Here is a 19,660-nt window from a genome sequence, read left to right as displayed (position 1 = left end):
TCAGGTCAGAATTGCGGGGCACCACACGTTGGCTCCCAAATGACTCCTACCTGTTATTTCTTCTTGGACACTTTGTCCAGGTAGGGTTAGGAATGTCTTTGCATTGGAAGTGGATGAGCAAGGGCTGATAATTGGTTATCAGCAGCTCCCGAGCTGAGTCTCTGGAGGTTGCCTGGAGTTCCTTTGCCAACAGGGTCCATTGAGAGAGATAATTTGAAGTCATTCTTGCCTGACTGGTAAGTTGGAACAAGAAGTCTGTGGAAACCAAGCATGGGTTGGACATCGCATCGGCATTAAGTCAAGATGTTGTTGAGAGGAGACTTTGGAGAGTGGCGCGAATTCGGCGGAACAATTGGCAGACTTGTAAGGGCTGGTGGCTCAGCAGTAGAACTGTGGCCTGCCACCCGTGAATCTCGAAATCAGAAGGTAGTGACTTGTAGCCTCACGCAAGCGATGTGCTTTGATGCACAGTACGTGACAGAGTTTGTGCATCCATTTTAAGCGTCTTGAGAGGAGACTTTGGAGAGGCGCGAATTCAGCGGGACAATTGGTGGACGTGCAAGGGTTGTTAGCTCAGCGGTAGAATTGTCGCCTGCCATGCGTAAGTCTCAAAAACTGGAGGTGTTGGGCTCTATCGTCACGCGAGGCATGTTTTGATGCGCAGTTCGGCCACACATTTTAGGATCTCCTGTCACACACTTCGCCTCCAAGACGGCAGCCCTTCCTGGGCTTGAAGAACTGGCAACTCTGCTTCATTTGTTGACGGCTTCAACGAATGGTCCGTTTTGGGGGGAGATGGTGCCTTGAGCCTCGCTTGATACACAGTACGTGGCAAAGGCAACCCATCCATTGTCTACCGCTTGTCCCTTTCGGGTAAGCCGGAGCTGGGTCAAAACACAGTTTCCCTGACCGGGAATCGAACCCTGGCCGCGGCGGTGAGAGCGCCGAATCCTGACCACTAGACCATCAGTGAGGTGCGACAGAGGTGTCTTGATGAGTGACGTGTGGCTGTATCGGGCTACATTTTCCGTTGCGCCTCGAGAGGAGCGCTTGGGCAATGGCGCGAATTCGGTGGGAAAACTGGTACGTCCGTGAGCATTGGTGGTTCAGTGGTAGAATTCTCGCCTGCCACGCGGGAGGCCCGGGTTCGATTCCCGGCCAATGCACAGTTCCTTTATGCGTGGGGCCTTGGGGGGCATTAAGTTTGTTCTCGGTCGCGGCCAGACGGCATCAAGATTTGGAACAAGAAGTCTGTGCAAACCAAACTTGGGTTGGACATCGTATCTGCATTAAGTTAGATGTTGTTGAGAGGAGACTTTGGAGAGTGGCGCGAATTCTGCGGAACAATTGGCACACTTAGAATTGTCGCCTGCCAGCGCCAGCGGGTGACTGAATATATGTTTACAGACATTGCTGGTAAACCCGTGTGTCTTATTAGTGGAGCTAATGTGGCTGTAATTAAGGAATTTAATTTAAGACGGCACTACGAGACAAAAGAAGAATGGTCCGTTTTGGGGGAAGATGGTGTCTTGAGCCTCACTTGATACACAGTACGTGGCAAAGGCAACCCATCCATTGTGTACTGCTTGTCCCTTTCGGGTTAGCCGAAGCTGGGAGATTTTTAGGATCTCCTGTGGCACTCTTCACCTCCAAAACCCGTTCAGGGCTTAAATACCTGGGGACTTGCCTTTGTTTGTCCAAGTTGAATTTTTTTTCCGTGCAGCTTCGAGAAATCGTCCATTTTCTGGTTGGCTCTCAGCCTCGTTGGCGCAGTAGGCAGCGCGTCAGTCTCATAATCTGAAGGTCGTGAGTTCGAGCCTCACACGAGGCAGGTGTTTTGGTACAGACTTGGTCCATCCATTTTGTACCACTTCTACCCATTTCGAGGACGCTGGAGCCAAAGAACCATCCGTTTGTAGTGGATTTTCAGCCTCCTCTTATGCGAGATCTAGAACAGGGATCAATGCAAATCATTCTGCCATTGCCCGTGGACAGCCTTCCCGTCTCTTTGATTTCAAGACTCAGACGTGGCAGGCGATCCTCCCCTATGGATGCGTGCCGGCCCTCTGGAACCACTTCATCCAACTTTCACCACAATTCCTCTTTCTTTTCTCAGGTCAGAATTGTGGGGCACCACACGTTGGCTCCCAAATGACTCCTACCTGTTATTTCTTCTTGGACACTTTGTCCAGGTAGGGTTAGGAATGTCTTTGCATTGGAAGCGGATGAGCAAGGGCTGATAATTGGTTATCAGCAGCTCCCGAGCTGAGTCTCTGGAGGTTGCCTGGAGTTCCTTTGCCAACAGGGTCCATTGAGAGAGATAATTTGAAGTCATTCTTGCCTGACTGGTAAGTTGGAACAAGAAGTCTGTGCAAACCAAGCTTGGGTTGGACATCGCATCTGCATTAAGTCAAGATGTTGTTGAGAGGAGACTTTGGAGAGTGGCGCGAATTCGGCGGAACAATTGGCAGACTTGTAAGGGCTGGTGGCTCAGCAGTAGAACTGTCACCTGCCACCCGTGAATCTCGAAATCAGAAGGTAGTGACTTGTAGCCTCACGCAAGCGATGTGCTTTGATGCACAGTACGTGACAGAGTTTGTGCATCCATTTTAAGCGTCTTGAGAGGAGACTTTGGAGAGAGGCGCGAATTCAGCGGGACAATTGGCGGACGTGCAAGGGTTGTTAGCTCAGCGGTAGAATTGTCGCCTGCCATGCGTAAGTCTCAAAAACTGGAGGTGTTGGGCTCTATCGTCACGCGAGGCATGTTTTGATGCGCAGTTCGGCCACACATTTTAGGATCTCCTGTCACACACTTCGCCTCCAAGACGGCAGCCCATCCTGGGCTTGAAGAACTGGCAACTCTGCTTCATTTGTTGACGGCTTCAACGAATGGTCCGTTTTGGGGGGAGATGGTGCCTTGAGCCTCGCTTGATACACAGTACGTGGCAAAGGCAACCCATCCATTGTCTACCGCTTGTCCCTTTCGGGTAAGCCGGAGCTGGGTCAAAACACAGTTTCCCTGACCGGGAATCGAACCCGGGCCGCGGCGGTGAGAGCGCCGAATCCTGACCACTAGACCATCAGGGAGGTGCGACAGAGGTGTCTTGATGAGTGACGCGTGGCTGTATCGGGCTACATTTTCCGTTGCGCCTCGAGAGGAGCGCTTGGGCAATGGCGCGAATTCGGTGGGAAAACTGACACGTCCGTGAGCATTGGTGGTTCAGTGGTAGAATTCTCGCCTGCCACGCGGGAGGCCCGGGTTCGATTCCCGGCCAATGCACAGTTCCTTTATGCGTGGGGCCTTCGGGGGCATTAAGTTTGTTCTCGGTCGCGGCCAGATGGCATCAGGATTTGGAACAAGAAGTCTGTGCAAACCAAACTTGGGTTGGACATCGTATCTGCATTAAGTCAAGATGTTGTTGAGAGGAGACTTTGGAGAGTGGCGCGAATTCGGCGGAACAATTGGCAGACTTAGAATTGTCGCCTGCCAGCGCCAGCGGGTGACTGAATATATGTTTACAGACATTGCTGGTAAACCCGTGTGTCTTATTAGTGGAGCTAATGTGGCTGTAATTAAGGAATTTAATTTAAGACGGCACTACGAGACTCACTTGATACACAGTACGTGGCAAAGGCAACCCATCCATTGTGTACCGCTTGTCCCTTTCGGGTTAGCCGGAGCTGGGAGATTTTTAGGATCTCCTGTGGCACTCTTCACCTCCAAAACCCGTTCAGGGCTTAAATACCTGGGGACTTGCCTTTGTTTGTCCAAGTTGAATTTTTTTTCCGTGCAGCTTCGAGAAATCGTCCATTTTCTGGTTGGCTCTCAGCCTCGTTGGCGCAGTAGGCAGCGCGTCAGTCTCATAATCTGAAGGTCGTGAGTTCGAGCCTCACACGAGGCAGGTCTTTTGGTACAGACTTGGTCCATCCATTTTGTACCACTTCTACCCATTTCAAGGACACTGGAGCCAAAGAACCAGCCGTTTGTAGTGGATTTTCAGCCTCCTCTTATGCGAGATCTAGAACAGGGATCAATGCAAATCATTCTGCCATTGCCCGTGGAAAGCCTTCCCGTCTCTTTGATTTCAAGACTCAGACGTGGCAGGCGATCCTCCCCTATGGATGCGTGCCGGCCCTCTGGAACCACTTCATCCAACTTTCACCACAATTCCTTTTTCTTTTTTCAGGTCAGAATTGCGGGGCACCACACGTTGGCTCCCAAATGACTCCTACCTGTTATTTCTTCTTGGACACTTTGTCCAGGTAGGGTTAGGAATGTCTTTGCATTGGAAGTGGATGAGCAAGGGCTGATAATTGGTTATCAGCAGCTCCCGAGCTGAGTCTCTGGAGGTTGCCTGGAGTTCCTTTGCCAACAGGGTCCATTGAGAGAGATAATTTGAAGTCATTCTTGCCTGACTGGTAAGTTGGAACAAGAAGTCTGTGGAAACCAAGCATGGGTTGGACATCGCATCGGCATTAAGTCAAGATGTTGTTGAGAGGAGACTTTGGAGAGTGGCGCGAATTCGGCGGAACAATTGGCAGACTTGTAAGGGCTGGTGGCTCAGCAGTAGAACTGTGGCCTGCCACCCGTGAATCTCGAAATCAGAAGGTAGTGACTTGTAGCCTCACGCAAGCGATGTGCTTTGATGCACAGTACGTGACAGAGTTTGTGCATCCATTTTAAGCGTCTTGAGAGGAGACTTTGGAGAGGCGCGAATTCAGCGGGACAATTGGTGGACGTGCAAGGGTTGTTAGCTCAGCGGTAGAATTGTCGCCTGCCATGCGTAAGTCTCAAAAACTGGAGGTGTTGGGCTCTATCGTCACGCGAGGCATGTTTTGATGCGCAGTTCGGCCACACATTTTAGGATCTCCTGTCACACACTTCGCCTCCAAGACGGCAGCCCTTCCTGGGCTTGAAGAACTGGCAACTCTGCTTCATTTGTTGACGGCTTCAACGAATGGTCCGTTTTGGGGGGAGATGGTGCCTTGAGCCTCGCTTGATACACAGTACGTGGCAAAGGCAACCCATCCATTGTCTACCGCTTGTCCCTTTCGGGTAAGCCGGAGGTGGGTCAAAACACAGTTTCCCTGACCGGGAATCGAACCCGGGCCGCGGCGGTGAGAGCGCCGAATCCTGACCACTAGACCATCAGGGAGGTGCGACAGAGGTGTCTTGATGAGTGACGCGTGGCTGTATCGGGCTACATTTTCCGTTGCGCCTCGAGAGGAGCGCTTGGGCAATGGCGCGAATTCGGTGGGAAAACTAGCACGTCTGTGAGCGTTGGTGGTTCAGTGGTAGAATTCTCGCCTGCCACGCGGGAGGCCTGGGTTCGATTCCCGGCCAATGCACAGTTCCTTTATGCGTGGGGCCTTGGGGGGCATTAAGTTTGTTCTCGGTCGCTGCCAGACGGCATCAAGATTTGGAACAAGAAGTCTGTGCAAACCAAACTTGGGTTAGACATCGTATCTGCATTAAGTTAGATGTTGTTGAGAGGAGACTTTGGAGAGTGGCGCGAATTCGGCGGAACAATTGGCAGACTTAGAATTGTCGCCTGCCAGCGCCAGCGGGTGGCTGAATATATGTTTACAGACATTGCTGGTAAACCCGTGTGTCTTATTAGTGGAGCTAATGTGGCTGTAATTAAGGAATTTAATTTAAGACGGCACTACGAGACAAAAGAAGAATGGTCCGTTTTGGGGGAAGATGGTGTCTTGAGCCTCACTTGATACACAGTACGTGGCAAAGGCAACCCATCCATTGTGTACCGCTTGTCCCTTTCGGGTTAGCCGGAGCTGGGAGATTTTTAGGATCTCCTGTGGCACTCTTCACCTCCAAAACCCGTTCAGGGCTTAAATACCTGGGGACTTGCCTTTGTTTGTCCAAGTTGAATTTTTTTTCCGTGCAGCTTCGAGAAATCGTCCATTTTCTGGTTGGCTCTCAGCCTCGTTGGCGCAGTAGGCAGCGCGTCAATCTCATAATCTGAAGGTCGTGAGTTCGAGCCTCACACGAGGCAGGTGTTTTGGTACAGACTTGGTCCATCCATTTTGTACCACTTCTACCCATTTCGAGGACGCTGGAGCCAAAGAACCATCCGTTTGTAGTGGATTTTCAGCCTCCTCTTATGCGAGATCTAGAACAGGGATCAATGCAAATCATTCTGCCATTGCCCGTGGAAAGCCTTCCCGTCTCTTTGATTTCAAGACTCAGACGTGGCAGGCGATCCTCCCCTATGGATGCGTGCCGGCCCTCTGGAACCACTTCATCCAACTTTCACCACAATTCCTCTTTCTTTTCTCAGGTCAGAATTGCGGGGCACCACACGTTGGCTCCCAAATGACTCCTACCTGTTATTTCTTCTTGGACACTTTGTCCAGGTAGGGTTAGGAATGTCTTTGCATTGGAAGTGGATGAGCAAGGGCTCATAATTGGTTATCAGCAGCTCCCGAGCTGAGTCTCTGGAGGTTGCCTGGAGTTCCTTTGCCAACAGGGTCCATTGAGAGAGATAATTTGAAGTCATTCTTGCCTGACTGGTAAGTTGGAACAAGAAGTCTGTGGAAACCAAGCTTGGGTTGGACATCGCATCGGCATTAAGTCAAGATGTTGTTGAGAGGAGACTTTGGAGAGTGGCGCGAATTCGGCGGAACAATTGGCAGACTTGTAAGGGCTGGTGGCTCAGCAGTAGAACTGTGGCCTACCACCCGTGAATCTCGAAATCAGAAGGTAGTGACTTGTAGCCTCACGCAAGCGATGTGCTTTGATGCACAGTACGTGACAGAGTTTGTGCATCCATTTTAAGCGTCTTGAGAGGAGACTTTGGAGAGGCGCGAATTCAGCAGGACAATTGGCGGACGTGCAAGGGTTGTTAGCTCAGCGGTAGAATTGTCGCCTGCCATGCGTAAGTCTCAAAAACTGGAGGTGTTGGGCTCTATCGTCACGCGAGGCATGTTTTGATGCGCAGTTCGGCCACACATTTTAGGATCTCCTGTCACACACTTCGCCTCCAAGACGGCAGCCCATCCTGGGCTTGAAGAACTGGCAACTCTGCTTCATTTGTTGACGGCTTCAACGAATGGTCCGTTTTGGGGGGAGATGGTGCCTTGAGCCTCGCTTGATACACAGTACGTGGCAAAGGCAACCCATCCATTGTCTACCGCTTGTCCCTTTCGGGTAAGCCGGAGCTGGGTCAAAACACAGTTTCCCTGACCGGGAATCGAACCCGGGCCGCGGCGGTGAGAGCGCCGAATCCTGACCACTAGACCATCAGGGAGGTGCGACAGAGGTGTCTTGATGAGTGACGCGTGGCTGTATCGGGCTACATTTTCCGTTGCGCCTCGAGAGGAGCGCTTGGGCAATGGCGCGAATTCGGTGGGAAACCTAGCACGTCTGTGAGCATTGGTGGTTCAGTGGTAGAATTCTCGCCTGCCACGCGGGAGGCCCGGGTTCGATTCCCGGCCAATGCACAGTTCCTTTATGCGTGGGGCCTTGGGGGGCATTAAGTTTGTTCTCGGTCGCTGCCAGACGGCATCAAGATTTGGAACAAGAAGTCTGTGCAAACCAAACTTGGGTTGGACATCGTATCTGCATTAAGTTAGATGTTGTTGAGAGGAGACTTTGGAGAGTGGCACGAATTCGGCGGAACAATTGGCAGACTTAGAATTGTCGCCTGCCAGCGCCAGCGGGTGACTGAATATATGTTTACAGACATTGCTGGTAAACCCGTGTGTCTTATTAGTGGAGCTAATGTGGCTGTAATTAAGGAATTTAATTTAAGACGGCACTACGAGACAAAAGAAGAATGGTCCGTTTTGGGGGAAGATGGTGTCTTGAGCCTCACTTGATACACAGTACGTGGCAAAGGCAACCCATCCATTGTGTACTGCTTGTCCCTTTCGGGTTAGCCGGAGATGGGAGATTTTTAGGATCTCCTGTGGCACTCTTCACCTCCAAAACCCGTTCAGGGCTTAAATACCTGGGGACTTGCCTTTGTTTGTCCAAGTTGAATTTTTTTTCCATGCATCTTCGAGAAATCGTCCATTTTCTGGTTGGCTCTCAGCCTCGTTGGCGCAGTAGGCAGCGCGTCAGTCTCATAATCTGAAGGTCGTGAGTTCGAGCCTCACACGAGGCAGGTGTTTTGGTACAGACTTGGTCCATCCATTTTGTACCACTTCTACCCATTTCGAGGACGCTGGAGCCAAAGAACCATCCGTTTGTAGTGGATTTTCAGCCTCCTCTTATGCGAGATCTAGAACAGGGATCAATGCAAATCATTCTGCCATTGCCCGTGGAAAGCCTTCCCGTCTCTTTGATTTCAAGACTCAGACGTGGCAGGTGATCCTCCCCTATGGATGCGTGCCGGCCCTCTGGAACCACTTCATCCAACTTTCACCACAATTCCTCTTTCTTTTCTCAGGTCAGAATTGCGGGGCACCACACGTTGGCTCCCAAATGACTCCTACCTGTTATTTCTTCTTGGACACTTTGTCCAGGTAGGGTTAGGAATGTCTTTGCATTGGAAGCGGATGAGCAAGGGCTGATAATTGGTTATCAGCAGCTCCTGAGCTGAGTCTCTGGAGGTTGCCTGGAGTTCCTTTGCCAACAGGGTCCATTGAGAGAGATAATTTGAAGTCATTCTTGCCTGACTGGTAAGTTGGAACAAGAAGTCTGTGCAAACCAAGCTTGGGTTGGACATCGCATCTGCATTAAGTCAAGATGTTGTTGAGAGGAGACTTTGGAGAGTGGCGCGAATTCGGCGGAACAATTGGCAGACTTGTAAGGGCTGGTGGCTCAGCAGTAGAACTGTCGCCTGCCACCCGTGAATCTCGAAATCAGAAGGTAGTGACTTGTAGCCTCACGCAAGCGATATGCTTTGATGCACAGTACGTGACAGAGTTTGTGCATCCATTTTAAGCGTCTTGAGAGGAGACTTTGGAGAGGCGCGAATTCAGCGGGACAATTGGCGGACGTGCAAGGGTGGCCCGCCGCGTATAGTTGTAACGGAGAAACAGCCAATCAAATCGCAGCTTTTAAACCAGCGTAAAAAATGGATTTTTTTTGGCACTGAATCGTCTGAGCGCAGGTTCGAGTCCTGGTTGGGACAAAGGCTGTGTTACATTATCAAAAGATAAACACCATTTTTAATTTAGTTAATGTGGATAACATTTATTTTTCACTTTGCTTTTTCTTATTGTTTGATTATCATTCTATTTATATCATAGTGTTTTGCCTCAATGTCTCACACATTCATGCTGCTAACAGAAGGTATCTCAGGAAGCTGGAAGCAGGCATTCACACGGGAAAAGTTCATCTTTTGTCTTCTCCACTGTAAGAGGAAGCAAGGGAGTGTGAACTTTTCTCTGGTTGAAGACCAAAGGTGTGAAAACAGCTGTGTACTGCCTTTTGGTTCTGTAGAAGGTGTTTATACCCAAGGCTCTGTTGGGTTTATTTAATGGAAAACTTTCACAACAACTGTGTGAAAGTTTACATAACTCAGAATAAACTGTATCATCACAAACCAGATATACTCTTCAGTTATGGAGATATCCAACTTTTAATACAAAGATTAAAGTTTAAACTATAATTCAGATACATTCTGTTGGCACAGAAAATTAAGCTTATGCATAATTTCAATAAGGAAGATGTGTAATAAGTCATCTGTCTGCTTCCTGGTGGCTGCCAGTTTATATCTATTCATTTTCCAGCACAAACTCAGTACTGACATCATTACTTTATTCCAGTTATGCTCTTGCCTGCCTTCACCGAGCATGCCAGCCTCCACTCTGCATGCTTTAAATCTGTTGCTCTTCTGCTTCTGCCATTCTGCATTTCAGATCCTCAGCTATGCAGCCCGCCTCCTCTCCTTTCTCCTCCTCACCGTGGTCACTCAGAACCCTGTCCCAGCCTCCATCTTCATCACTACCAGCATTTTGACTCTGGGGTGTGGCTTGTGCAAAATCCTGTCACTGCTGAGATTTCTTCTGCTATAATGGGTCATTGGAGTTTAACTGCCTAACAGTTACATTTATTTCTGTATCTCAATAAATCCTGTTCGGTTTTTCCACATGATCTCTCCTTATTGAACTGCTTTTGTAGATAAGCTTCAAGCCAGAAAGCAACAATACCTAAACCAAAAATATTATCATCAGAAGTGAGAAAGTGTCTGGACTATCTCCAGCTGTGTTGCATGTATTAAAGATAACTTCAGACACTGTCTGGTTGTCATGTCTGAAACAGGCTGTACAGTCACACAGATAAAAGACAGCAGTCATGTTTCTTATATTACAAATCAACCAGAAAGATTATGAAGATAAAAGCTGTGAGACCCCACTAGAGAACGGATGGCTTGTTATCATTACATGAAGTGATTTAGAAATAATATGTTAGCTTTCAGGGCAGCACTCAGAGCTTTTTAAAACTGAATACCTGATGGTGAGCACACACAGATATATAAACATACAGGTAAGAGGTTATAAAGAAGAGAGCTGTGCTGATATTTTTACAGAACAGAATTTATTTACATTTTTATATTTACAATCAGTTTTTATTTATATAAACAAAATAAACATTACAAAACTAGAACTAAACTATATTATGTACAATATCAACAGTTTCTCCCCTATTTCCTTTTTTCTTCCACCCATCTTTGTCTCTCTGCCTCGTAGAAAGGAGACTCCTGAAACTCCTTCCAGGTCATCTCCTTGGCCATGCCCTTGTCCCTGTACAGAGAATGCACTTTTGAAGGGCAGTAGATATATTTCCCTGCCACTCCATTGTGGCTGGGTTTAACAGCAGGATGCAAGAGAACAAAAAGAGACAAAATCTGAATCAACATTTGCGATAAAAATGTTTTTTCTTCAGACAATACAAACTGTTCCGTCTGTAAATAAAAACCTTTCATGGTTGAATGCAAAATTTGTGCCAACTGCTTAGTAGTCATGGTACATAAGAACTGCGGGCAGATTATCGACATACCTATTTAAGATATCCTGTTTATTCTTACACTAGTGGGCATTGCTCATGTTAGTGAGATATCACGACTGTCGTATAGATACGATTACTGACCATTACAACATGAATGCAATACAAATTTTAAAAAAATGCAGGTTAGGTCATTTAGCATGTCATCTCATAACAAGCCATTTATCGATTATTTAATTACACCACATTATAGTAATGTCAGTGTCACAGCAGTCAGAAACCTACCAAGTTTATTTAACAGTAAAACACGTCAATGAAACACGCAATTTATTTAAGGATCACGTTCATTAATTTTTTACCGTGCCACTTTACAACAGCGGATAAACTCCCACCGTCTTTAACCGAGCGGTGGATGCTTCGTAAATGCAATCGCAACACGTCTATTACCTGTAATATACACCTGTAAATGTATTCTGTTGGTTTACTCTTATTCCAAAGGACATTTCTTACCTTTGATCAATGAACGAGGATCGTTGAGATGTGTTGCGAGCAGTGCGTTACTTGTTTCGTCTCCCGAAATTTAAAAGTTGTGATTTTTAAAAATTGCCGCATCTCAAACTCGCAACAGCGCCGGAAGACCGTAGTGGCCAAAAATATATTACATCCGTAGTGGTTCAGCACTACCATAGAGAATGAATGGGAAACGGTTTAGGGCCGTTTAGCTAAACAATCCCAGGCTCCCGCGCGGGAGGCCCGGGTTCGATTCCCAGCCAATGCACAGTTCCTTTATGCGTGGGGCATTAAGTTTGGTCGCGGCCAGACGGCATCAAGATTTGGAACAAGAAGTCTGTGCAAACCAAACTTGGGTTGGACATCGTATCTGCATTAAGTCAAGATGTTGTTGAGAGGAGACTTTGGAGAGTGGCGCGAATTCGGCGGAACAATTGGCAGACTTAGAATTGTCGCCTGCCAGCGCCAGCGGGTGACTGAATATATGTTTGCAGACATTGCTGGTAAACCCGTGTGTCTTATTAGTGGAGCTAATGTGGCTGTAATTAAGGAATTTAATTTAAGAGGCACTACGAGACAAAAGAAGAATGGTCCGTTTTGGGGGAAGATGGTGTCTTGAGCCTCACTTGATACACAGTACGTGGCAAAGGCAACCCATCCATTGTGTACCGCTTGTCCCTTTCGGGTTAGCCGGAGCTGGGAGATTTTTAGGATCTCCTGTGGCACTCTTCACCTCCAAAACCCGTTCAGGGCTTAAATACCTGGGGACTTGCCTTTGTTTGTCCAAGTTGAATTTTTTTTCCGTGCAGCTTCGAGAAATCGTCCATTTTCTGGTTGGCTCTCAGCCTCGTTGGCGCAGTAGGCAGCGCATCAGTCTCATAATCTGAAGGTCGTGAGTTCGAGCCTCACACGAGGCAGGTGTTTTGGTACAGACTTGGTCCATCCATTTTGTACCACTTCTACCCATTTCGAGGACGCTGGAGCCAAAGAACCATCCGTTTGTAGTGGATTTTCAGCCTCCTCTTATGCGAGATCGAGAACAGGGATCAATGCAAATCATTCTGCCATTGCCCGTGGAAAGCCTTCCCGTCTCTTTGATTTCAAGACTCAGACGTGGCAGGCGATCCTCCCCTATGGATGCGTGCCGGCCCTCTGGAACCACTTCATCCAACTTTCACCACAATTCCTCTTTCTTTTCTCAGGTCAGAATTGCGGGGCACCACACGTTGGCTCCCAAATGACTCCTACCTGTTATTTCTTCTTGGACACTTTGTCCAGGTAGGGTTAGGAATGTCTTTGCATTGGAAGTGGATGAGCAAGGGCTGATAATTGGTTATCAGCAGCTCCCGAGCTGAGTCTCTGGAGGTTGCCTGGAGTTCCTTTGCCAACAGGGTCCATTGAGAGAGATAATTTGAAGTCATTCTTGCCTGACTGGTAAGTTGGAACAAGAAGTCTGTGGAAACCAAGCATGGGTTGGACATCGCATCGGCATTAAGTCAAGATGTTGTTGAGAGGAGACTTTGGAGAGTGGCGCGAATTCGGCGGAACAATTGGCAGACTTGTAAGGGCTGGTGGCTCAGCAGTAGAACTGTCGCCTGCCACCCGTGAATCTCGAAAACAGAAGGTAGTGACTTGTAGCCTCACGCAAGCGATGTGCTTTGATGCACAGTACGTGACAGAGTTTGTGCATCCATTTTAAGCGTCTTGAGAGGAGACTTTGGAGAGGCGCGAATTCAGCGGGACAATTGGTGGACGTGCAAGGGTTGTTAGCTCAGCGGTAGAATTGTCGCCTGCCATGCGTAAGTCTCAAAAACTGGAGGTGTTGGGCTCTATCGTCACGCGAGGCATGTTTTGATGCGCAGTTCGGCCACACATTTTAGGATCTCCTGTCACACACTTCGCCTCCAAGACGGCAGCCCATCCTGGGCTTGAAGAATTGGCAACTCTGCTTCATTTGTTGACGGCTTCAACGAATGGTCCGTTTTGGGGGGAGATGGTGCCTTGAGCCTCGCTTGATACACAGTACGTGGCAAAGGCAACCCATCCATTGTCTACCGCTTGTCCCTTTCGGGTAAGCCGGAGCTGGGTCAAAACACAGTTTCCCTGACCGGGAATCGAACCCGGGCCGCGGCGGTGAGAGCGCCGAATCCTGACCACTAGACCATCAGGGAGGTGCGACAGAGGTGTCTTGATGAGTGACGCGTGGCTGTATCGGGCTACATTTTCCGTTGCGCCTCGAGAGGAGCGCTTGGGCAATGGCGCGAATTCGGTGGGAAAACTGGCACGTCCGTGAGCATTGCTGGTTCAGTGGTAGAATTCTCGCCTGCCACGCGGGAGGCCCGGGTTCGATTCCCGGCCAATGCACAGTTCCTTTATGCGTGGGGCCTTGGGGGGCATTAAGTTTGTTCTCGGTCGCGGCCAGACGGCATCAAGATTTGGAACAAGAAGTCTGTGCAAACCAAACTTGGGTTGGACATCGTATCTGCATTAAGTCAAGATGTTGTTGAGAGGAGACTTTGGAGAGTGGCGCGAATTTGGCGGAACAATTGGCAGACTTAGAATTGTCGCCTGCCAGCGGGTGACTGAATATATGTTTGCAGACATTGCTGGTAAACCCGTGTGTCTTATTAGTGGAGCTAATGTGGCTGTAATTAAGGAATTTAATTTAAGAGGCACTACGAGACAAAAGAAGAATGGTCCGTTTTGGGGGAAGATGGTGTCTTGAGCCTCACTTGATACACAGTACTTTTCAAAGGCAACTCATCCATTGTGTACCGCTTGTCCCTTTCGGGTTAGCCGGAGCTGGGAGATTTTTAGGATCTCCTGTGGCACTCTTCACCTCCAAAACCCGTTCAGGGCTTAAATACCTGGGGACTTGCCTTTGTTTGTCCAAGTTGAATTTTTTTTCCATGCATCTTCGAGAAATCGTCCATTTTCTGGTTGGCTCTCAGCCTCGTTGGCGCAGTAGGCAGCGCGTCAGTCTCATAATCTGAAGGTCGTGAGTTCGAGCCTGACACGAGGCAGGTGTTTTGGTACAGACTTGGTCCATCCATTTTGTACCACTTCTACCCATTTCGAGGACGCTGGAGCCAAAGAACCATCCGTTTGTAGTGGATTTTCAGCCTCCTCTTATGCGAGATCTAGAACAGGGATCAATGCAAATCATTCTGCCATTGCCCGTGGAAAGCCTTCCCGTCTCTTTGATTTCAAGACTCAGACGTGGCAGGCGATCCTCCCCTATGGATGCGTGCCGGCCCTCTGGAACCACTTCATCCAACTTTCACCACAATTCCTCTTTCTTTTCTCAGGTCAGAATTGCGGGGCACCACACGTTGGCTCCCAAATGACTCCTACCTGTTATTTCTTCTTGGACACTTTGTCCAGGTAGGGTTAGGAATGTCTTTGCATTGGAAGCGGATGAGCAAGGGCTGATAATTGGTTATCAGCAGCTCCCGAGCTGAGTCTCTGGAGGTTGCCTGCAGTTCCTTTGCCAACAGGGTCCATTGAGAGAGATAATTTGAAGTCATTCTTGCCTGACTGGTAAGTTGGAACAAGAAGTCTGTGCAAACCAAGCTTGGGTTGGACATCGCATCTGCATTAAGTCAAGATGTTGTTGAGAGGAGACTTTGGAGAGTGGCGCGAATTCGGCGGAACAATTGGCAGACTTGTAAGGGCTGGTGGCTCAGCAGTAGAACTGTCGCCTGCCACCCGTGAATCTCAAAATCAGAAGGTAGTGACTTGTAGCCTCACGCAAGCGATATGCTTTGATGCACAGTACGTGACAGAGTTTGTGCATCCATTTTAAGCGTCTTGAGAGGAGACTTTGGAGAGGCGCGAATTCAGCGGGACAATTGGCGGACATGCAAGGGTTGTTAGCTCAGCGGTAGAATTGTTGCCTGCCATGCGTAAGTCTCAAAAGCTGGAGGTGTTGGGCTCTATCGTCACGCGAGGCATGTTTTGATGCGCAGTTCGGCCACACATTCTAGGATCTCCTGTCACACACTTCGCCTCCAAGACGGCAGCCCATCCTGGGCTTGAAGAACTGGCAACTCTGCTTCATTTGTTGACGGCTTCAACGAATGGTCCGTTTTGGGGGGAGATGGTGCCTTGAGCCTCGCTTGATACACAGTACGTGGCAAAGGCAAGCCATCCATTGTCTACCGCTTGTCCCTTTCGGGTAAGCCGGAGCTGGGTCAAAACACAGTTTCCCTGACCGGGAATCGAACCCGGGCCGCGGCGGTGAGAGCGCCGAATCCTGACCACTAGACCATCAGGGAGGTGCGACAGAGGCGTCTTGATGAGTGACGCGTGGCTGTATCGGGCTACATTTTCCATTGCGCCTCGAGAGGAGCGCTTGGGCAATGGCGCGAATTCGGTGGGAAAACTGGCACGTCCGTGAGCATTGGTGGTTCAGTGGTAGAATTCTCGCCTGCCACGCGGGAGGCCCGGGTTCGATTCCCGGCCAATGCACAGTTCCTTTATGCGTGGGGCCTTGGGGGGCATTAAGTTTGTTCTCGGTCGCTGCCAGACGGCATCAAGATTTGGAACAAGAAGTCTGTGCAAACCAAACTTGGGTTAGACATCGTATCTGCATTAAGTTAGATGTTGTTGAGAGGAGACTTTGGAGAGTGGCGCGAATTCGGCGGAACAATTGGCAGACTTAGAATTGTCCCCTGCCAGCGCCAGCGGGTGACTGAATATATGTTTACAGACATTGCTGGTAAACCCGTGTGTCTTATTAGTGGAGCTAATGTGGCTGTAATTAAGGAATTTAATTTAAGACGGCACTACGAGACAAAAGAAGAATGGTCCGTTTTGGGGGAAGATGGTGTCTTGAGCCTCACTTGATACACAGTACGTGGCAAAGGCAACCCATCCATTGTGTACCGCTTGTCCCTTTCGGGTTAGCCGGAGCTGGGAGATTTTTAGGATCTCCTGTGGCACTCTTCACCTCCAAAACCCGTTCAGGGCTTAAATACCTGGGGACTTGCCTTTGTTTGTCCAAGTTGAATTTTTTTTCCGTGCAGCTTCGAGAAATCGTCCATTTTCTGGTTGGCTCTCAGCCTCGTTGGCGCAGTAGGCAGCGCGTCAGTCTCATAATCTGAAGGTCGTGAGTTCGAGCCTCACACGAGGCAGGTGTTTTGGTACAGACTTGGTCCATCCATTTTGTACCACTTCTACCCATTTCAAGGACGCTGGAGCCAAAGAACCATCCGTTTGTAGTGGATTTTCAGCCTCCTCTTATGCGAGATCTAGAACAGGGATCAATGCAAATCATTCTGCCATTGCCCGTGGAAAGCCTTCCCGTCTCTTTGATTTCAAGACTCAGACGTGGCAGGCGATCCTCCCCTATGGATGCGTGCCGGCCCTCTGGAACCACTTCATCCAACTTTCACCACAATTCCTCTTTCTTTTCTCAGGTCAGAATTGCGGGGCACCACACGTTGGCTCCCAAATGACTCCTACCTGTTATTTCTTCTTGGACACTTTGTCCAGGTAGGGTTAGGAATGTCTTTGCATTGGAAGTGGATGAGCAAGGGCTGATAATTGGTTATCAGCAGCTCCCGAGCTGAGTCTCTGGAGGTTGCCTGGAGTTCCTTTGCCAACAGGGTCCATTGAGAGAGATAATTTGAAGTCATTCTTGCCTGACTGGTAAGTTGGAACAAGAAGTCTGTGGAAACCAAGCATGGGTTGGACATCGCATCGGCATTAAGTCAAGATGTTGTTGAGAGGAGACTTTGGAGAGTGGCGCGAATTCGGCGGAACAATTGGCAGACTTGTAAGGGCTGGTGGCTCAGCAGTAGAACTGTCGCCTGCCACCCGTGAATCTCGAAATCAGAAGGTAGTGACTTGTAGCCTCACGCAAGCGATGTGCTTTGATGCACAGTACGTGACAGAGTTTGTGCATCCATTTTAAGCGTCTTGAGAGGAGACTTTGGAGAGAGGCGCGAATTCAGCGGGACAATTGGCGGACGTGCAAGGGTTGTTAGCTCAGTGGTAGAATTGTCGCCTGCCATGCGTAAGTCTCAAAAACTGGAGGTGTTGGGCTCTATCGTCACGCGAGGCATGTTTTGATGCGCAGTTCGGCCACACATTTTAGGATCTCCTGTCACACACTTCGCCTCCAAGACGGCAGCCCATCCTGGGCTTGAAGAACTGGCAACTCTGCTTCATTTGTTGACGGCTTCAACGAATGGTCCATTTTGGGGGGAGATGGTGCCTTGAGCCTCGCTTGATACACAGTACGTGGCAAAGGCAACCCATCCATTGTGTACCGCTTGTCCCTTTCGGGTTAGCCGGAGCTGGGAGATTTTTAGGATCTCCTGTGGCACTCTTCACCTCCAAAACCCGTTCAGGGCTTAAATACCTGGGGACTTGCCTTTGTTTGTCCAAGTTGAATTTTTTTTCCGTGCAGCTTCGAGAAATCGTCCATTTTCTGGTTGGCTCTCAGCCTCGTTGGCGCAGTAGGCAGCACATCAGTCTCATAATCGGAAGGTCGTGAGTTCGAGCCTCACACGAGGCAGGTGTTTTGGTACAGACTTGGTCCATCCACTTTGTACCACTTCTACCCATTTCGAGGACGCTGGAGCCAAAGAACCATCCGTTTGTAGTGGATTTTCAGCTTCCTCTTATGCGAGATCTAGAACAGGGATCAATGCAAATCATTCTGCCATTGCCCGTGGAAAGCCTTCCCGTCTCTTTGATTTCAAGACTCAGACGTGGCAGGCGATCCTCCCCTATGGATGCGTGCCGGCCCTCTGGAACCACTTCATCCAACTTTCACCACAATTCCTCTTTCTTTTCTCAGGTCAGAATTGCGGGGCACCACACGTTGGCTCCCAAATGACTCCTACCTGTTATTTCTTCTTGGACACTTTGTCCAGGTAGGGTTAGGAATGTCTTTGCATTGGAAGTGGATGAGCAAGGGCTGATAATTGGTTATCAGCAGCTCCCGAGCTGAGTCTCTGGAGGTTGCCTGGAGTTCCTTTGCCAACAGGGTCCATTGAGAGAGATAATTTGAAGTCATTCTTGCCTGACTGGTAAGTTGGAACAAGAAGTCTGTGGAAACCAAGCTTGGGTTGGACATCGCATCGGCATTAAGTCAAGATGTTGTTGAGAGGAGACTTTGGAGAGTGGCGCGAATTCGGCGGAACAATTGGCAGACTTGTAAGGGCTGGTGGCTCAGCAGTAGAACTGTCGCCTGCCACCCGTGAATCTCGAAATCAGAAGGTAGTGACTTGTAGCCTCACGCAAGCGATGTGCTTTGATGCACAGTACGTGACAGAGTTTGTGCATCCATTTTAAGCGTCTTGAGAGGAGACTTTGGAGAGAGGCGCGAATTCAGCGGGACAATTGGTGGACGTGCAAGGGTTGTTAGCTCAGCGGTAGAATTGTCGCCTGCCATGCGTAAGTCTCAAAAACTGGAGGTGTTGGGCTCTATCGTCACGCGAGGCATGTTTTGATGCGCAGTTCGGCCACACATTTTAGGATCTCCTGTCACACACTTCGCCTCCAAGACGGCAGCCCATCCTGGGCTTGAAGAACTGGCAACTCTGCTTCATTTGTTGACGGCTTCAACGAATGGTCCGTTTTGGGGGGAGATGGTGCCTTGAGCCTCGCTTGATACACAGTACGTGGCAAAGGCAACCCATCCATTGTCTACCGCTTGTCCCTTTCGGGTAAGCCGGAGCTGGGTCAAAACACAGTTTCCCTGACCGGGAATCGAACCCGGGCCGCGGCGGTGAGAGCGCCGAATCCTGACCACTAGACTATCAGGGAGGTGCGACAGAGGTGTCTTGATGAGTGACGCGTGGCTGTATCGGGCTACATTTTCCGTTGCGCCTCGAGAGGAGCGCTTGGGCAATGGCGCGAATTCGGTGGGAAAACTGGCACATCCATGAGCATTGGTGGTTCAGTGGTAGAATTCTCGCCTGCCACGCGGGGGCCCGTCGCGTATAGGTGTAACGGAGAAACACCCAATCAAATTGCAGCTTTTCAGCCAGTGTAAAAAATGGGGTTTTTTTTGCACTGAATCGTCTGAGCGCAGGTTCGAGTCCTGGTTGGGACAAAGGCTGTGTTACATTATCAAAAGATAAACACCATTTTTAATTTAGTTAATGTGGATAACATTTATTTTTCACTTTGCTTTTCTTATTGTTTGATTATCATTCTATTTATATCATAGTGTTTTGCCTCAATGTCTCACACATTCATGCTGCTAACAGAAGGTATCTC

At 49.1% G+C, this 19,660-nt stretch overlaps 20 non-coding genes across 20 annotated transcripts; 13 read left to right on the top strand and 7 right to left on the bottom strand.

Annotated features, from left to right (window-relative positions):
- Positions 1-901: 901 nt before the first annotated feature.
- trnae-cuc (transfer RNA glutamic acid (anticodon CUC)) lies at positions 902-973 on the bottom strand. The gene has a single exon. It is a non-coding gene; the product is annotated as a tRNA-Glu (tRNA).
- Positions 974-1,095: 122 nt separating this feature from the next.
- On the top strand, positions 1,096-1,166 carry trnag-gcc (transfer RNA glycine (anticodon GCC)). The gene has a single exon. It is a non-coding gene; the product is annotated as a tRNA-Gly (tRNA).
- Positions 1,167-1,758: 592 nt separating this feature from the next.
- trnam-cau (transfer RNA methionine (anticodon CAU)) lies at positions 1,759-1,831 on the top strand. Its single transcript has one exon. It is a non-coding gene; the product is annotated as a tRNA-Met (tRNA).
- A 1,184-nt stretch (positions 1,832-3,015) lies between these two features.
- On the bottom strand, positions 3,016-3,087 carry trnae-cuc (transfer RNA glutamic acid (anticodon CUC)). The gene has a single exon. It is a non-coding gene; the product is annotated as a tRNA-Glu (tRNA).
- Positions 3,088-3,209: 122 nt separating this feature from the next.
- On the top strand, positions 3,210-3,280 carry trnag-gcc (transfer RNA glycine (anticodon GCC)). Its single transcript has one exon. It is a non-coding gene; the product is annotated as a tRNA-Gly (tRNA).
- A 549-nt stretch (positions 3,281-3,829) lies between these two features.
- On the top strand, positions 3,830-3,902 carry trnam-cau (transfer RNA methionine (anticodon CAU)). Its single transcript has one exon. It is a non-coding gene; the product is annotated as a tRNA-Met (tRNA).
- A 1,182-nt stretch (positions 3,903-5,084) lies between these two features.
- Positions 5,085-5,156, bottom strand: trnae-cuc (transfer RNA glutamic acid (anticodon CUC)). The gene has a single exon. It is a non-coding gene; the product is annotated as a tRNA-Glu (tRNA).
- Positions 5,157-5,278: 122 nt separating this feature from the next.
- trnag-gcc (transfer RNA glycine (anticodon GCC)) lies at positions 5,279-5,349 on the top strand. The gene has a single exon. It is a non-coding gene; the product is annotated as a tRNA-Gly (tRNA).
- A 592-nt stretch (positions 5,350-5,941) lies between these two features.
- On the top strand, positions 5,942-6,014 carry trnam-cau (transfer RNA methionine (anticodon CAU)). The gene has a single exon. It is a non-coding gene; the product is annotated as a tRNA-Met (tRNA).
- A 1,182-nt stretch (positions 6,015-7,196) lies between these two features.
- On the bottom strand, positions 7,197-7,268 carry trnae-cuc (transfer RNA glutamic acid (anticodon CUC)). The gene has a single exon. It is a non-coding gene; the product is annotated as a tRNA-Glu (tRNA).
- Positions 7,269-7,390: 122 nt separating this feature from the next.
- Positions 7,391-7,461, top strand: trnag-gcc (transfer RNA glycine (anticodon GCC)). The gene has a single exon. It is a non-coding gene; the product is annotated as a tRNA-Gly (tRNA).
- A 592-nt stretch (positions 7,462-8,053) lies between these two features.
- trnam-cau (transfer RNA methionine (anticodon CAU)) lies at positions 8,054-8,126 on the top strand. The gene has a single exon. It is a non-coding gene; the product is annotated as a tRNA-Met (tRNA).
- Positions 8,127-12,269: 4,143 nt separating this feature from the next.
- trnam-cau (transfer RNA methionine (anticodon CAU)) lies at positions 12,270-12,342 on the top strand. Its single transcript has one exon. It is a non-coding gene; the product is annotated as a tRNA-Met (tRNA).
- Positions 12,343-13,524: 1,182 nt separating this feature from the next.
- trnae-cuc (transfer RNA glutamic acid (anticodon CUC)) lies at positions 13,525-13,596 on the bottom strand. The gene has a single exon. It is a non-coding gene; the product is annotated as a tRNA-Glu (tRNA).
- A 122-nt stretch (positions 13,597-13,718) lies between these two features.
- trnag-gcc (transfer RNA glycine (anticodon GCC)) lies at positions 13,719-13,789 on the top strand. Its single transcript has one exon. It is a non-coding gene; the product is annotated as a tRNA-Gly (tRNA).
- A 586-nt stretch (positions 13,790-14,375) lies between these two features.
- Positions 14,376-14,448, top strand: trnam-cau (transfer RNA methionine (anticodon CAU)). Its single transcript has one exon. It is a non-coding gene; the product is annotated as a tRNA-Met (tRNA).
- Positions 14,449-15,630: 1,182 nt separating this feature from the next.
- trnae-cuc (transfer RNA glutamic acid (anticodon CUC)) lies at positions 15,631-15,702 on the bottom strand. Its single transcript has one exon. It is a non-coding gene; the product is annotated as a tRNA-Glu (tRNA).
- Positions 15,703-15,824: 122 nt separating this feature from the next.
- Positions 15,825-15,895, top strand: trnag-gcc (transfer RNA glycine (anticodon GCC)). Its single transcript has one exon. It is a non-coding gene; the product is annotated as a tRNA-Gly (tRNA).
- A 592-nt stretch (positions 15,896-16,487) lies between these two features.
- On the top strand, positions 16,488-16,560 carry trnam-cau (transfer RNA methionine (anticodon CAU)). The gene has a single exon. It is a non-coding gene; the product is annotated as a tRNA-Met (tRNA).
- Positions 16,561-19,132: 2,572 nt separating this feature from the next.
- On the bottom strand, positions 19,133-19,204 carry trnae-cuc (transfer RNA glutamic acid (anticodon CUC)). Its single transcript has one exon. It is a non-coding gene; the product is annotated as a tRNA-Glu (tRNA).
- Between the last annotated feature and the right edge of the window lie 456 nt (positions 19,205-19,660).

Source organism: Neolamprologus multifasciatus, chromosome 23 (genome assembly GCF_963576455.1).
Source record: "Neolamprologus multifasciatus chromosome 23, fNeoMul1.2, whole genome shotgun sequence".
Classification (NCBI taxonomy): Eukaryota; Metazoa; Chordata; class Actinopteri; order Cichliformes; family Cichlidae; genus Neolamprologus; species Neolamprologus multifasciatus.
Note: the sequence above shows the minus strand (reverse complement) of the source record. Positions and strands in the feature narration are given on the sequence as shown.